Below are 13534 nucleotides of genomic sequence, written 5' to 3'. Positions count from 1 at the left end.
GCCCTGAAGGGCCCCGCTTTCGAGCCGCTACAGTCTGCCAACATTCTGTCGCTATCGCTGAAGACTGCTCTGCTTCTAGCACTGGCATCAGTAAAGCGAATAGGGGAACTGTAGGGGGTTTCTATTAGCCCTGCCTGCCTGGAATTCGGGCCTAACGACACTAAGTCGTTCTGAAACCAAGGCACGGTTACGTACTTAAAGTGCTCTCCACTCCGTTCAGAGCACAGGTCATTAGGCTCTCCGCGCTTCCTCACTCAGAAGAGGACAGAGAGCTATCCCTGCTCTGCCCAGTCAGAGCTTCTCTCGACCCCTGGGTGTCGAAGTTACAGGAGTACTCTGGAACGATTAACCAGGTGTGAGGTGTGACCTCAGGAAGCTCAGCCCGTCTTAGCCTTGGATTGTTGTTAACTTCTTTATGGGCATTGGTTGCTTATGGAAGTTTGATACTTTTAGTCGTTCCACTACATTAGCACGGCGTGATTGTACTGTGTTCCCATATGCGTCTAGCAATATTTGAATATATTTTAAAATGAAATGTATTCCTGTGATCAAAGCTGAATTTTCAGCATCATGTCTCCAGTCTTCAGTGTCACATGATACTCCAGAAATCCTTTTAATTTGCTGATTTGCTGCTCAGAGTGTTTTTAATGAATAGAATAATTTTTAGAGTTAGTTTTTAAAGTATAACGCCACAAAAGACTTTCCCCAAAACAGAGGGAGACCAAGACCACCCTCCTAAAGCGGACCCTCCTCATTTGCTTTGGTTTAATTGCATGTGCTGGGCTTCTTAAATGAACCTGTCCCATTGTCTGTGATCTCATTCTATAGGGGCTGTAGAGAGGGTCTTTGATGTGCACTGAATGAATACAAATAAAGAGGTCCATCCAGTGAAGTATTCACTCCAAATGTTATTTACCTCATTAATCAAGATTAAGTCTGGTTAAGGTTATAGCTGTCTGCAGCTTTTGTGGGAGGTCTTGCACAGATAATAAAAAGGGGCATGAATCTTGTCTTAGGAGGGAACTTCTTCCTGTTCCCTGAAAAGCAGTGAAAACATCCTGTCATGAGTTAGGTGGCATTATTTTGACTTTTATTCTGTTTAGATTTGTACGTCCTCTGTGTCTCGCAGAATTGTGGGATTTCCGTTGAAAAATGGACCCAAACCAGATCTAGAGACTTGAGGGTGGACTCTTTTAACTTGGGCCAGTAAGCAACCACTGACATTTACAGAAAATGTCTAGTTCTTACATGTTCTTGTTAACAACACGGCATTAACAAAGGGCACCTATTATGTGTTTTAATTTAATTTACTTTTATCTTTGTAAAGTGTTTGTGCATGTAAACGATCTGCAAAGTTACAAAACACAAAGTCCACACCAAAGAGAGTTCAGCTCTCCAACAGAAAACAGGTGCCTTAAACTTTTCGTTTGTAGTCCTGCCATCATTTCTATGACTTAGTTACTTTAGCATGTTTTCAGACATTTGCATAATGCCTGCCTACTGGCTGCTTTGGCCCGCCGTCAAACAATAGTTGTAAGTGATTTTGCTGTGTTGAGGATACGCTCTCATTATGGGACTCTGGCTGGTGTAGTTTCCATAGTACTGTTTACAGCTGCTCATGAAGCCTCAGGAGCTAAAACCAGCTTAAGGTAAGGGGTGGTACCTTTCCGACACGTGCTCTAAGCACCAATCAGACTGGGCCATCTGCTCTATGTCTTGTGTTTGGTGGCAGATGTGCTGCACAGAGCTGACAGCCCAATGATTCTCCCCAACACCACATGCTTCTCATGCATAAAGGCATAAAGGCATGTGAATGGGTTTCCTTCAGCATGACAACGGCATGTGACCATGTACAGTGCCAGCTCTGAATTTTTTAAAGCTCTCAGTTACCACTTTAAAGGTTTTCAGTCCAGTCAGTGCATCTTAAACACGCTCCATTTAAAGCACTGTGTCTATTTTGTGTACTTTATTAAAGAACCAGGGGATTTTGCTGCCAGTTTTTCAGCTGGTGTCAAAGGTTAAAATAATAAAAGTCATGCCTAAATTCTGTGATTACTCTTACAGTGGGAGCTCACCTCTACAGCCCAAGGGCTTCTTCCTGTTGTGAATCTCACTTCTGACATCACCTACAGTTAATGTTAGTTTTACATGCACACCAGAGCACTTAGAAATGTAATAATAAGGAATCAGGGAAATCATTTTAATGGGTGTATTTAAAGACAGCATCAAAACTGACCCAGTTTACCTTCTTAGTGCACGCACTTGGTCTTTTGTGTACAATGCATTGTGTCCGGAATCATTATAATAATTTGCTCTGCCTCTAAAATTACTTTCCTTTTCATTTTATATCACCAATCTGGGTGGCTATAGTCTAATACTTAACACAGTCATAGTAATGCCATAGCATAATAACGGTTTACGGTAATTTGAAAAAGAAGGGTTTCCTGATATGTCAAGAAGTTCTCAAGGGTGAATCGTTAACTTTCTATTCTTAATTCTATTTTTGTAAATGCCATATCATTTATAGTTTTAGTTTAACATTTATAGTATAGTTTTTATTTTACACATACACACACACAAGAATTATTTAAGAATTTAGCACTGTTATTCAGCAAGGATGCATTAAATTGATCAAAAATTTATCTTATAAAAAATCTATTTTTTAAATAAATTATGTTCTTTTGAACTTTCTATCCAAGAATCCTGGAAAAAAAAGTATTACTGTCTCCACAAAAAAATATTAAGCAGCAAAAACTGTTTTCAGCATTGATGATAATGATAAGAAATTTTTCTTGAGCAGCAAATCAGCATATTAGAATGATTTCATACACTGAAGACTGGAGTAATGATGCATCACAGGAATACATTTCTCTCTTAAAATGTAGTAAAATAGATAAATTGTTTTAAATTGTAATATTTTGCAATGTTTTTAACTGTATTTTTGATCAAATAAATGCAGCCTTGGTGAGCATAAGAGACATTTCGTACACATTAAAAAAATCTAGCCCCAAACTTCTGAACAGTGTGTATCGGTTTATCATTGTCATCAGTTGCTCTGACCGTTCACATATGACAGTGAGGTGTCAAAAGATAAAAGGGCCAACGCAGAGATTGAGCTCATAGATCTTGTACTCAATCTGTGCTCCATGTGAATGAACTCATTAGAACTGAGATATATGGGCTAATCAAGCATAGCCTGTTTAAACGAACGCCTCAAGCATGACCTCAGTGTCCTATAAGTGTGTCTGTTTGTGGTTCAGTGGAGCTGACTGTAGATGACCCCAGCTAACCACACAAAGAGCGCTCGCTTCACACGGGCCGAGTGCTGCTGCTCTCATTATCCCAGTCAAAATGATTTGACCTCACACTCTGATCAAGCGAAACTAATAGTTTGTCATCTATATTTTAACTTTATTAAAGCAATATAAAGAGAATGCAAATGTTTTGTATTCAAAATGTAACCAATATACTATAGGCACAAGATTACTAACAGAAATATTAAACTATAGAAAATTAAAGTTTCTCATATTGTTTGTTGGATTGTACAGTAGGCTGAATTGTGAAGGTCTGACAAACCAACAGTTAAATACTTAGACATATAGCTAGTTAGATATATATATATACACTTATAGACTATCCTTCAGAAGTTTGGGGTCAGGTAGTTTTGGGGAATTTTATTTATTTATTTATTTATTTTGTAAGAAATTGATTCTTTAATTAATCAAGGAAGCATTAAATTAATCAAAAATGACAGTAAATACATTTGTAATGTTACAAAAGATTTTTCAAATAAATACTGTTCTTGAAACTTTCTGTTCATAAAAAAAAAATAATAATAATAATAATAATAATGAGAATAAAAATATTTCTTGAGCAGCAGATCAGCATAATGGAATGATTTCTGCAGGATCATGTGACACTGAAAACTGAAGTAATGATGCTTAAAATCAGTTTTGCATCATAGGAATTAATTAATTTTACAAATGTATTAAATAAATGCAGCCTTGAAAAGCATATAGACATCTTTGACAAACATTTAAAAATCTTACTGACCACAAACATGTGAATGGTAGTGCATGTGCAACAAAAGGAATCAGGAATCAGGTGTTACTGGTTTCTGGTCATCTCAGCAAATGATATGGGCTTTAAATACATGTATGAACAGTTAGATGTTTGCTAGGACATTTCTAGGCAAATACTGGGGCTTTTTTTGAACAGTCTGGAGGACTGTGTCGAAATATAGGCCTACTAAAATATATGGTGGTTGAGGAGAGACCCCCTATTGATTGTAAAGTGCTTTGGGTGTACAGCAATACACAATAAAGCGCTATATAAATGCTTCATTCATTCATTCATTCATTCATTCATATACTAGTAAATCCTTAAGTCTGATTCTTTTGAAAAAAAAAAAATGGAGCATGCGAAGTCAGAACAGGCTGAAGGTCTGAAATGTAGCTTGAAAACTCAATTAGAGTAGAATTACAATCAGAATTTTTCAGTGGAAGTCTTTCAGATTTTTGATGGTCTGTTATGGGAAATTCCAGTTAGAAAAGATATACCAGGCCGAGCAAGAGAAGGCTGAAGTTCTTTGTCAAGTTTGATGAATGAAGCTTGAAATTTGAGTTAAGGTGAGAAACGCAGGTCTCAGCTTAGGGGATTTTTAAAAAAGTTGTTACAAAAGCATTATGTTGTTTTTTGTCAAGCCAGTGTAATTAAGGTCAACTGAAAGGGCTCACCATCATCCATCACCGCCGTGGACACACTCATCGCTTCCTTACACAGTGAATCGTTCATTAAAGGGTTAGTTCACCCAAAAATGAAACTTGAAAGATCAAAGACAATTTTTTATATAACTCCGACTGGATTCGTCTGAAAGAAGAAAGTCACATACACCTAGGATGACTTGAGGGTGAGTAATTTATGGACTAATTTTCATTTTTGGGTGAACTAACCCTTTAAGTCTAGTGTAAACATCCAATGAAACATCAACCTTACCAGTGTCCCAAACAGTTTCCACCACCAGCTCTCTTAGATGACTCAAAAACAACAGACAGGTGTGGACCATCAACAACAGGATGACAGACCTCAACACCTCCATGCTCCCTGCTGGTTTCCTAAACACCCAACCCATCCACAGATGAAGGAGAGGGAGAGGGACAGACCCAACCACGTCTGTTTCTGTTTCAAACACACCAGGGCTAATGTTTACATAGCTGCACCCACAGAACCGAGTACTAACCATGCAGCCAATGAATGATCTTTACCCATGTCAAAAACAACAGACAGGTGTGGACCATCAACAACAGGATGACAGACCTCAACACCTCCATGCTCCCTGCTGGTTTCCTAAACACCCAACCCATCCACAGATGAAGGAGAGGGAGAGGGACAGACCCAACCACGTCTGTTTCTGTTTCAAACACACCAGGGCTAATGTTTACGTAGCTGCACCCACAGAACCGAGTACTAACCATGCAGCCAATGAATGATCTAAAGTTACCCATGATAACCTAAAGCCTGCCGGATTAACCTTCACGTGAGAATGTGAGGCCAGAGAAGAGGCTTTCCAAAAGCATTTTGATTTATTTATTTATTTTTCTTCCTGCCTGAGGGGGTTAAGAGTTGCTGAAAGATGGTCATTTAATCTGACTGTATTTGAGTTTTGGACCAGCGCTGAATTTTCACATCAGATAGCCAAGGGAGGATGGTGTGTGTGTGTGTGTGTGAGAGAGATGTAAACAAGGACACATGACTGATTTCAGCTAAATCTGTTCACCTAAATCTATCCATTTGCTTTTTTTTTTTTTTTTTGCCAGATCAGTGTTAACACCAAAACAAAAAAAATTCAGAAACTGTATGGAGGCTTTTGTTTAAGGCAGTTTTCACACTTTGAACCACAGGTAATCTCATTAGATTCAAGATTCCAACATTTTACTATGAGATTTTACTATGAGCTCAAACATGTTCAAAATGTCCAAATGATGTGAGCTGCTATGCGCATTTATTTTAGAACTTTGACAAACTCTGTATTTAAATATTGACTGGTTTGTATTGTTCGTTTCTGGGTCATTCTACATTTGAAGCGTGCACAATTTGTACACTGTTCAAAGGTTTAGTGTGAGATTTTTTGTGTAACAAAACCTGCATGTCCCTATACTATGCATCAAAGATGTATCCTGAGATGCAATTGCAACAATATAACAAATTTAAAACACAAATAATGTGTTTATTTTGTGAATATTGATGTAATTCTACCTCTACAGTTGAATTATATTAAAATACATATTATAAAATGCATATTTTTTATATATATATATATTATTGAAAAGTTATGTCCCCCAGTTTTATGATGGTGCTGTGACCACAATGGATGTCGCCGTTTAAGAAAAGAGGGAATTTTGTGTGTAAAGGTTATTGTAGGTGATGGTTGATCTAAGGGGTGCATGGTGAATTCATTCTTTCTTATTAATTTTCATAAGTGCTGCTAAATATCCAACAATTTCATGCGTCATGCTTTATTAGACTCTGTGGTGTAATGCTGATAATTTACAGATTTTACATATTTTTATCTAAATTTGATCTTGAAACTATCATGATAGCAGCCCCTATTTTAGAAAAGTCTGGATTTGTGCTCATTTGTCTGTGGTGTTACTGCCTCACTACCACAGACACTCTGTAAGTAGTTAGCACCAGCGCTTATTAGCAGAAGTACTAGTATTTAACTAAGATTCAATAAATAAATACAAATACAAATATCCCTAAGCTTTCATTTGACTGAATATAGCATATTAAACCAATTTTAATACATAGCAATAAATGTCGTTTGCCACTTCAATTGAAGAATGACCCTTCTGTTTTATTGTGGCTGAAGGATTTTAGGAGAAACGTCTGAGGCAAAGTTAATGAGTCAACCTCTGCAACCTGTTAGCAATAAAATGTTCCTCTGGGTAAACAACATGCCCCTACAATAAAGAAGTGCACTGAAGGGTCAAGTGGATTGGGCAAAAAAACAGGGATAGTGGACAGAGGAAGTGTTGAACTGTTTTCATTGGCTCCGTCCTGCAGGGGTTTGGTCGAGGTCTCCTTATTTTAGCACATTTTCCACCATGAGAGGCCAAACAGAGTCCAAACTGAGAGGCAGGCAGGAGGCTGGATATTGTTGCTAATAATGCTAATTAGCATTGATTGCTGTCTATTACTGTCTACAGGGCTCGACTGCTTCCAACTAGAGCTTAGTCTTTTCTTTGTGCTTAGCCTGACAAAACAACTTGGCAATGATAAATTGAGTTTCCCCTCATCTCTGTGCAGGCCACCCTTCACTGGCCATGGCTCCCTTTGTGCTTTTAACATTTTCTCTGGCCAAACGCACTGCAGCTCTTTTTTTTCTGTTGGTGAGATAAGTCTACATGCTTGTACAACATAGCATTCATTCATTCATTCATTCATTTACTAATCAACATTTGCTGAAACATCATTTCAAATATATATATATATATATATATATTTATTTTATTTTTTTCTGGTGAATTAAGTGTAATCTATAATAATCCTAATTTACATAAAAAAGGCGTGTTTGCAGTGAATAGAATGACAATGACTTCATTTATTTATTCATTCATTATTTATTTTGTGCATAAGACACAGGTTTTTGAAATATCACATGCAAAATGGCGCAACTCTTCCCAGCTAAGTATCGATCGATTCTTTCTATCACCGTTAACTTTTGTCACTGATGCTCTCAAATCTCATTTGCATATGCACAGTCTCAAGCTTGATGTGACCAGACACTTTGTAGCAGATTTGATGTAAATGGTACCAAAATGGCATTCGTTTAAAACCGAACATAATGGGCCAAGTTTGAATATGTGGAAGTGTGTACTGCATCTGAGCACTTCAATGAGCAGCGAATTACAGTTTAGGCTTTTATTCATATATAAACACTGATCAACGGGCATACATCAGATATGTTAAACATGGAAGTGATGAGAAAGGGTTTGGAATGATATGGGGGCATGAGACTTTTATTTTTTTGGGTGAGCTAACCCTTCAAGGTTTGCTTTCTTACGGCTTCAGAAGACTTGGAATATAGTGCAGAAGTTATTATGTCATTACTTATGATGTTTTGAACTCGACAGCCCCTGGTCACTGTATGCTTTCATTATTTACTTTTGCTTTTGTGTTTGGCAGAAGAAAAAAGGTAGAAAGAAACGATGACGCAATTGTCGTTTTTGGGTGAACTATTCCTTCATAGCGTGAATGCAGGTGAACAGCGACTCACTTTATTGTATCAGTGTCATCTGATATCCACCAAGGTGATGTTTCTGGAAATTCAGGATCAAGCGGAAAGCGGATACCAGTCCGTCAAAGGTGCAACAGCGTTGTGTTTAACCAACATCTTAGCAGTCCATGCAGATGGTAGGCTGCATTGTTATGCGAGAGATGAATAGAAGACCTCGGGAAAGACTCGAACCGCAGACCCTGGAGGCAGGGGAAGGGGTGGAAATAATGGAGGGTTAATCCCGAAAGCAGTCCCTCCGATGCCCGCCTCCCAGACCTAGCATGTCTCCCATTCAGTTTTAAACACTGAGGACCTTCCAGAGTTGAGACGGGGTAAAAAGGGCCTTCCAGTTTTGTAGAGCTGGGAGGCATGCGCTTTCTGATGGGAGCGTTAATCTTCCGGGCCCTCAGCTCCAGGGGCCGAGCCATACGAGGCATCTGGCCAACGGCTCCGTGCGGATGACATCATCGGCTGGCATAGCAGAACTGGGAAAGGGGTGTAATGAGGTTGATATGGACACGACCGAGGGTGCACAAATGAATGTGTGTTGCCTGAATAGACAGAGTGTGTCAGCGAGAGTAATAAATGTTTACACGGCACAAATCACGTACACTCGTTTCCCACCTCTAAAATTAGGAGCTTGTTTTCTTTCTTCCGTTTGTCATGTTGATTGTCCGATCGTACGGCGGCAGAATGGCACAGAACACACCGATTCATGCTCCTAGAGGACTGAAAAGAATTATAATCAGCCCAACGAGATTTCAGTACTTCAATAGGTTGGTATATTAACATTATATCAGTTAATGAAATTACGGTATTTAACTGTAAATTTAAGTTACAACCGTAAAACCTAAAACGTTGCTACCGTATTTTTTACGGTAAAATTCCGGCAACCACAGCTGCCGTTTTTTTACCGTAAATTTTACGGATTTTTTTTTACAGTGTATGACCGTGAGATGATGAGATAACTGAGTGAGTGAATAAAATAAATAATTAAATTACGAAAAAGTGGAAAATAAATTCATTTGAAAATAAACTAATAGCACACAAAATAAAACATTAAAATAATAAAATTGGCCTAACCAAGGTAATGAGATAACTGAGAGTGAATAATACCTTTAAATAAATAAATAAATAAAAAGTAACTAACATCAAACAAAATAAATATTTAAAATAATGCACATTTTTACCTAACTAAGGTAATGAGATAACTGAGAGCGAATAATACTTTTAAATAAATAAATAATTGAAAAGAAACTAACATCAAACTAAATAAATAATTAAAATAATGTAACATTTACCTAAGGTAATGAGATAACTGAGAGTGAATAATACCATGTAAATAAAATAATGATAAATTATATCGAAAAGAAACTAATATATAAAAATAAAGAATTAAAAAATTTTAAATAATAACTTAAAAATGACATAAAATCGGTGAAATGACCAAATATGCACAATCTCGTGAAGAAAACAGGGTCACTGGTTCACATTGCTCTGTTCAGTGAGCGTTTTGATTGAGTTGAGAGTCTGAAGGATAATGTCTATGCAAATGACTGTCTATAGATGATCACCCCTCCACGGTCCTCTCCTGTCCCTGCCCTATACATCGCCTATTATGTCATGTCCCTTTGTGTGCCAGCCACGCTTTGTCACAGACTCTAAAAGACTTCTTTACGAGGTACTGGTCTTTGAATATTAACTGTGTGATCACTGTTACCACACAAGGAGCATTCTTCAAACTTTCTGTCAAAAACAGGTGAGAGTCAGGCACCACTCTGCTCTATGAGTGAAGCTCCTGCGCTTATCAGAGACCCTTGAGTTTGCCCAGCAGTCCACAGCTAAACTGGTTTTGCATTTGTGATTCTTCCCTAGTAGATGATGAAAAACAACCATTTCCATAAACTTACATTGATAGAGGCCCTGGTGACCTGGTGAAGGAACAGTTCATCCAAAAATGAAAATTCTGTCATAATTTACTTGCCCTCTTGCCATTCTAAACCTGTTAGACTTCCGTTCTTCTGCAGAACACAAGAGAAGATGTTTTGAGAAATGTCTCAGTGGGGTTTTTATTTGTCTATACATGGAAGTCTACGGAGTCTACGGAGCCACGGAAGCAGGGGTGGGCAAACTTGGCCCTTCCAGGCCACTTTCCATCAGAGTTTAGCTCCAACCCTAATCAAACACACCTGAACCAGCTAATCACTGTCTTCAAGACTACTAGAAAGCTACAGGCAGGTGAATTTTATCAGGGTTGGATCAAATCTCTGCAGGAAAGGGCCTGGAAGGGACATGGTGATGGAATAAAATATGAGATATAAGGAAAAACTGTAAGTCAATGCTTTTGCATTTGCTCTCAAAACTTCAAAAGCATGCATTCTCTTGCAAATCTGTTGCACTCTGCTGAGAAATATTGTTTTCTCTCGCAAAACATCTGCGTTCTCTTGCAAAACATTGTTTTCTCTCACAAAACTATTGCGATCCACAAGAAACTTTGTGCGCTCTGGTAAAACTTTTAAATTCTCCAAGAAATTTTGCTTTCGCTCACAAAAGCACTGAAATATAGTTTTCACCTCACATTATTTTCATCACAAAAGTTTTGCGAGCAAACACAAAAACTCCTCCTCCTATATCTCCCCATCAGAATACAGAGTCTGTACTATCTATAAATCTGTTTGTTCATATTTTTATGTGCTTAGATAAAGGTGAAATTAAATTGAGAGTGCATGGGTGTGTTGTAAAAACATAACTGCGCTGGGAACAAGAAGAATTTAATAGGTGTGTGTACATCCCTTTCATCACATTTAAGGAAATCCCATGTGAAGTCGGAATAGTGTTATTTCACCAGATGTGCAAGCACAAATAATTTGTGTCTGCACATGAATAATTACACCATGCAGATCAATTCACTGCAGCATATTCTGAGTTGTTGCATCACACCCAAACTGCGTGAAAACAAAAATATTGCCGCCTGCAAAATGAATGTGCCTTTGTTTCAGCTGGCCTGCAATCATCGTATTTTTAGATTTTCTATCTGAGAGAAACAAGAACATACTTGTCTGGCAATACATTGATCAGGATCTCACAATGGTTCTGACGATTCACTTTTTTATGTGGGAAATGCGGGATACAATGCCCTTCCAATGGAGAGGAGAATAGGAACTCTCTCTTTATCAGCTTCCAGTTCCCAGGCCTCAGGCCAAGAACAGCTTATTCAAACATAAAAAAGACGATAAATGAACTTGCGAGACTAACTCCTAATGCTCTGTTTATATTTAGATCCTCAGTTTTAAGATGGTCTGGGCTCTAACTTGTCAGTTTGTCTTTACGTTTTACTATTTTCTCTTGAATAATGTTCCTCCAGCTCAGTGCATACCACCTGTTTAATTGTGAGCCCATGTTCGCTGGTTCTTTGTCTCGTTTTTGCATGAATGCTGCCTCTGGCTTCTTATAGGGCCACCTGGCTTCCATTAAAAGTCCAAGAGCCTCTGTCTGTGATCAAATGCAGGTGTGTCAACTGGCCCATTTCACCAGTCTTCAAACACTTACAGGAAAACACACTAGGTGCAGTCACCATATTCCCAACAGCTTTCAAAAATAATCAATGCTGTACCACTTAGTGTACAACATTGACTTTTATTGTACACTTTTTATAGATCTTGCCATGCAGTTAGCATTTCATGTAGGTTTGTTTCGTTGTTGGGCCATTTGGCAAAGAGGGACAAAATGAAACAGGATTATTTTCAAGTAATGACACGGAGGACTGGTTTGTACAGTTAGAGTCTCAGACAGCACGCCCATGGACCGTTCACACAGCGCCTGCTGCATACTGCATACTGCATGCAAAAATGCAAAGGGTCCAATCTGATTGGATGGCTTCTATGCAGTTTCCAGAAGTCAAGGTGCACCAGGGTTTTATCAGTCCACCAAAATGGCATGCAGACTGGCGATTTTGTGGTTTGTGTCCGTTCAATGAAGTCAACAAGACTATCAAGTGCTCCTTTAGTCACTTTGTAATTCAGAAGGTGTGCAGGAGACTACTAACGGTCATGTGGCAGCACAGCATGTCACCAAATGGAATCTTGAGGAATCTTTACATTTATACGTTTATTAAAGAGTTTGTGTGAGGCACTTTAATATTTAATATAGAATACATGAGGCAAATTAACATTTTATTCAGCAAGGATCAATTAAATTGATCAAAAGATACTATTCTGGCACGGCAGTGCTGAGGGATACAGGGGCGTAACCTCACAAATGCCTGTTCTGATGAGCTGTGCCTTTCAGCATGAGTTCATCTGGGAGAAAGCTGCAGATGTAGAGGTGACGGGACTCAACACTCGCTCTGTCACCTGATATCCTCTCATTTCCATGTTTCTCCTGATTTTGGGGATTCTGTTTTTTCCTTCCCGGTGCTGGCCAAAGCTCCAACGCTCACTGTGCTGTTTCCCATGACCAGTTCTCATCACTAGCACTGATCAAAGCCTTCTCCAACGCTCAGGAAGTTTGCAGCGACTGGCCTTTCCTTGATAATGGAACTGACAAGAAGATCAGAGGCTGCCCATATGAATGTTCTCAGTGTATGAGAGCTGATCCTCAGTCACTTTTGCCTTTTGTGTCTGGGACGATGGTATTTTTAACCAAGGATGAAGCTGAACTGAGATCAGTGCTGTTACACTCAATTCTGTTTCTCTCGCTTCATGGTGCACTCTCAGGACTCCTGTTCTGTTCACTGCTTATTCAAAAAGATGCAGATAACATTTATTGCTAATGGGAAGATTAGTCCTATGATTATGTATAATTTGTTAGTATGTCTATTGAGGCAAATACAAGGGAACCCCAATACCTTGTGTACATGTATCTATCAAATGTGTGTGAATATGTATACACTAAATATTTTAATTCTTACAACATAATTTAAAGATTATAATAAATTTTTTGGTAGTGAAATAAGAATCCTACTAAGGAGAAGGCCAGGGGTATGAATATTAATTAGGTCACGTTGAGGTTGCTGAATTAATTTCCTAGACCGTTTAGTAACATCATTTTTTTTTTAAATCTTTGTAATAATGTAGTATTTTTTACGATTTAGTAGGACTATCCACTACTTACCAGTGTGCACTTTCTGCTAGATCATAGACTGTAAAAAAGATAATTTAAAAAAAAAAGTGTTAGGGGCACGTTACGTAATTAATATTCATGAGATAAGACGTTCCAGTAGTAGGATTGGTAAACTCCCTGCGCGTGCTTCGAGAG

This window comes from Sinocyclocheilus rhinocerous, unplaced genomic scaffold (assembly GCF_001515625.1).
Source record: "Sinocyclocheilus rhinocerous isolate Xijiao unplaced genomic scaffold, SAMN03320098_v1.1 scaffold460, whole genome shotgun sequence".
In the NCBI taxonomy this organism is placed as follows: domain Eukaryota; kingdom Metazoa; phylum Chordata; class Actinopteri; order Cypriniformes; family Cyprinidae; genus Sinocyclocheilus; species Sinocyclocheilus rhinocerous.
This window is presented reverse-complemented; position numbering follows the sequence as displayed.